General features: G+C 43.3%; 1 non-coding gene across 1 annotated transcript; it reads left to right on the forward strand.

Moving 5' to 3' along the window:
• Positions 1 to 4,374: 4,374 nt before the first annotated feature.
• Positions 4,375 to 4,481, forward strand: LOC121208129 (small nucleolar RNA R71). Its single transcript, XR_005903107.1, has one exon. It is a non-coding gene; the product is annotated as a small nucleolar RNA R71 (small nucleolar RNA).
• Positions 4,482 to 4,912: the final 431 nt, after the last annotated feature.

A 4,912-nucleotide genomic window follows, 5' to 3' on the forward strand; every position in this document is an offset into this window, starting at 1 on the left:
TAAAAATAAAATAAAAATAAGAATAAATAAAAAAAAGGAGTCAATGATCCTCGTCGGTGGGGCCCTCAGGTGGTGCTGGAGTGGTGATGTGGAAGTGTTGGCACAACTGCTGCATCATGGCCTGCATATCGTCCATCTGTCGGTCCCATCACCGATCTCGCTCGTGGATCATCTCGAACTGTGTAGTGCAATACTGCTCGAAATGGGCGAGTCGGTCGGAAAGGTGTGCCAATGAAGCAGCCGCATGAGCTGGTCGTTCCCTAGGTGGCGCGGTAGAAGGCTCCTCATCCTATTGGGGAACATCATCAGGGATGTCCTCAAGATCCTCCTCGTCAATGGCATACGAGAGACGATACTGAGGAGGATCGGTCCCACGTCGGTGCTCGATCATCCTCATGTGTAACATAGTCGTGATGCCCTGTGGGGACATCTAACCTATCAGGGTAAGTGCTGATGACTGGGCCGCAGTGTTGAGGAGACCGAAGTGTCTGGCAAGGCGCGTCACGTAGGGGCCGATGAAGACCACTCCCTTTCTATGCCGCTCGGTCTGATGGCGAATGGCAAAAGTAATGAAGTATGCTAAGTCGGTCACGTGTGCATTCGCCATGCACCATAAATAGTAGGCATCGTGGGTGGTGACGACGCTGGTGCTCTTTCTCCTCCCGGTCAAGGTGTGTGCCAATATGGCATGGAGATATCATAGGGAAGGGGGAAGAGCTGAGGCCTTCGAGCTGGGGTCGTAGGTGGAAGAGCGGCTGGGGTCGTAGGTGGAAGAGAGTGGTGCCGAAGCCTTCCAGCACAAGGAGGGGGAGATGTGGATATTGCGTGGTAGTGCATTCATGTCCTCCTCCTCCATAAACTCATCAGTGTAAAGTCCCAGAGTTGCTCTAAACTCTGGGACACTCATCGAACGAACTAGACCACCTAATCAGAGGTGAATAGTGCCTGGGTCGTCATTGTTCGTCATCACCACCTGTAAATGAAAAGTAGAGCATAATTCTAAAGTTAGCTCTAAATAAGTAGGCTTGGTAATAGCGAAGAACTGGTCCCATGGGTCTATGGACAGGAGGGCGTGAATGGCGTCAGCGAGCTAGACTTGCTCTACGGCAGCCCAGTCGATGCAGCAACTTGTGGTGATGGGTCGTGTACGGAGTATCTGAAATAGCTCCTCCAGTGAAGCTTGTGGAAATTCAAGGAACGGGTGCCGAACTTCGGCTGTAGCACGCACCGAGGAAGAACCCGGTCCCCTACGTCTATTTGAGGATGGGACTGCGGCCTTCTTTCCTCTTGATGACGACATAATGTGCCTGAAAATATATTAGCATTGATAGAATCCAAGATACATTAGTAGTTAAGCAAGAGGCCCAAAACTAGTATATGCTATTTAGTGGTTTAAATAATTCAAATATAGAAAATTCTAAGGCAAATTCTTTACTTGTCTAAAGCAAAATATTACAATATCTATGTAAAACATGTAGAACACTAATGTAGCAATACAAATTGGAAAAATAAAGTTGAAAAAGTGAACCAGAGGCTGTTGTATGGCGGCGCACGGGCATGTTGATGTGGAGCATGGGCGTGTGACGCAGGGGTATAGTCGTGTGGAGGAAAAATGGAGGGTATAGAGAGGGGAAAGTGGGGATTAATGCAAGGAGAATGGATTTCAGAGTGGTTTGAGGGTTGAGGAAGTGAGAATCTTGGGAATGGTGGCCGGAATAAGGATTAGGGAATGAGAAGGAAGAGTTTTCGGCTAGGGTTTTGAAAGGGGGAAGAAGATGAATAGTGGTTTGTTTATATATGAGAGGGTCACATGGCCTAGGGCCACACCCGTGTACTTTGAGGGTGAGCCTGTGTTTTTCAAATTTTTCAATTTAGGTCATGCCCGACTACTATCCCACACCCGGGTGTCTTGGGCGTGTGTGGCACACGACCATGTCACACGGTCGTGCATAGCTTTGTTCGCTTCTCCCATGCCCGTGTGTTATGGTAGCACGTCCGTGTATTGTTGTACACGGCTGAATGGCACGGACGTGCGAAGAAATAGAGTCAAGCCTTGTCCCTGGCATGCCCGTGGGTTTTCATTCCCACGCCCATGTGTTTCTATCAAGTTCACCCACAGCCATGTCGCACGGCCGTGGGGATTTATCGCACCCCGTGTTTTGGGGAAATCATGTCCTACTTCAACACGGCCGTATCGCACGGTTGTGTCTCTTCCCTTGTTTGGCCACGACTTTAGGCATGCCCGTGTTCCTGGTCGTGTGTGCTGAAAAACTTTACAATTCAAAGATTGATTTAATTGATTCGAAGTGTGAGAAAATAAAAATAAAGAAATCAAAATATGTTAGTGCTCGGGTTGTCTCCCGAGAAGCTCTTACTTATAGTCTAAGCTCGGCTTACCTCTCCGTTGAATGATCATGGTGGTTCGAGGAGTTCATACTCCTCATTCCTGTTGTCAATTTTAAAATAAGGTTTTAAAAGAGTGTTGTTTACCTTAAAAGTGCCAAACTTGGGATGACTCACCTCCACTGTACCGAATGGAAAAATACTAAGTACCGTAAGAGGGATTTCCTCATTTGGTGTGGTAGTGACAATGTGAGGATCAACGGCATCTAGTAAGACTGTATTGCCGACCTGAAGTTGATTAGGAGAGGTATCGGGCTTGTTTTTGCGTAGTTTCAGTTTATCACGTGTTCTCAGTTTGTGTTCTCACCATTCGTCTAGCTCCTCTATTTGTAGTCTTCGTTCTTCATGGACGTCTTTGTTCCCTTTATGATAGTAGCGCACTGTCTCTGTTGTCTTTGTTCGAGAAAGTTCCTGCAAGGACGATTGAATATTAGTTTTATCACCGACAGTTTTTATAGCATTATCTTGAGTCTTAGAGGTTTTGACTGAGTCGCGTGCTTGGAGTGTTACTGTGTCATCACCTGCACGAAGTGTTAGCTCTTCTGTGCCTGCATTAATAATGGTTCTGGCAGTTGCTAAAAATGGTCGTCCTAAAATTAGAGGTACCTCGTTATCATCATCCATATCTAAGACAACGAAGTCTACTAGGTAAATAATTTATCAATTTTAATGAGAACGTCTTTAATAATACCCTTAGGAAATCTAACTATTTTGTCAGCCAATTGTATGCTCATCTTAGTCTGTTTGGGTTTACTGAGACCTAGTCGTTTAAACATTGTATATGGCATAACATTTATACTTGCCCTTAGATCAGCTAAAGCATTATTCATAGATAGACTACCAATTAAGCAAGGAATTGTTAAACTCCCTGGATCTTTCAATTTTTTAGGTAGCTCATTTTAGAATAGTTGAGCAGACTGCATTGAGTTCCACATGTGATGTAGCGTCTAATTTCCTTTTATTGCTCAGAAGTTCCTTTAAGAATTTTGTTGAGTTGGGCATCTGCGAAAGAACTTCAATAAATGGTAAGTTAATATGTAATTTCTTTAAGAGTTTGACAAACTTACCGAATTGTTCTTCTGTTCTATCTTTCGTTATCGTTCAAGAGGTTCATGATTTGTACTTACCTGTTTGGGATCATTATTGTTTACCTCTTCTCATCCTTTGTTCATCGCGTTGTCTTGCTGTATTTCTAGCTCAAGTGTAATGAATCCTTTCGTATCTTGAGTGCTAATTGCATTGAGGTGTTCCCTCGGATTAGGTTCAGTATTACTTGGTAGGCTACCTTGTGGTCGTTCAGAGATTAGTTTGGACAGCTGGCCTATCTGAGTTTCGAGTCCTTAGATCGATGCTTGTTGATTCTTAAGTGCTGACTCAGTATTTTGGAAACGAGTTTCTGACACTGAGATGAATTTAGGAAGCATCTCTTCAAGGTTTGGTTTTTTCTCCTGTTGATAAGGTGGCTATTGAAAACCCTGAGGATTTTGTAGCTTTGGATTTCCTTGACCTCCCCAGGAAAAATTTGGGTGGTTCCTTCAACCTGCATTATAAGTATTACTGTATGGGTTATTTTGAGATCTAAAGTTATTATTACCCATATAGTTGACTTGTTCCTCTTCAGTTGTGGGATTGAAGGATTGATATTCTGTATGCACACCTCCTCCACTTGAGTCACACCTCATTACTGGATGTACCTACGTAGAACCAAGAAAACTATCAATCTTTTTATTGAGAAGTTCTACCTGATTTGAGAGCATGGTGACTGAATCGATGTTATAGACGCTGACTATTTACGTTGGCTTTGTCCTCATAACTTGCCACTGATAGTTATTCAGTGACATCTCCTCTATAAATTCATATGCATCTTCCGGTGTTTTATTGTTAATGGTTCCTCCAGCAGCTGCGTCAATCATTTGTCTTGTCGAGGGATTCACACCATTGTAGAACGTTTGAACTTGCAGCCAAAACAGTAACCCATGGTGAGGGCACCTTCTCAGTAAGTCCTTGTATCTCTCCCATGCATCGTAAAGTGTTTCTAAATCCATCTGCACAAAAGAAGAGATATCATTACATAATTTAGCCATTTTAGCCGGCGAAAAATATTTTAGTAAAAATTTCTCGGTATTTGTTCCCAAGTAGTGATAGACCCTCGTGGTAATAAGATCAACCACTGTTTAGCTTTGTTTCTCAGTGAAAAGGGAAATAACCGAAGATGAATGGCATCATCAGAAACGCCATTGATTTTGAATGTATCGCAAAATTCAAGAAAATTTGCCAAGTGCGTGTTGGGATCCTCATCTTGCAAACCATCAAACTAAATAAACTGAAGTATCATCTGAATTGTGTTAGGTTTGAGTTCCAAATTATATGCAGCAATAGCAGGTCTAACTATACTAGATTCAGTTCCTGTTAAAGAAGGTTTAGCATAACCATACATAGTACGTGGAGCAGGATTTTGATTAGCTGCAATTGTAGGAGGCAACTGATTGCTTGGGTTTTTAGCCATCTC

This window comes from Gossypium hirsutum, chromosome A01 (assembly GCF_007990345.1).
Source record: "Gossypium hirsutum isolate 1008001.06 chromosome A01, Gossypium_hirsutum_v2.1, whole genome shotgun sequence".
Lineage (NCBI taxonomy): Eukaryota > Viridiplantae > Streptophyta > Magnoliopsida > Malvales > Malvaceae > Gossypium > Gossypium hirsutum.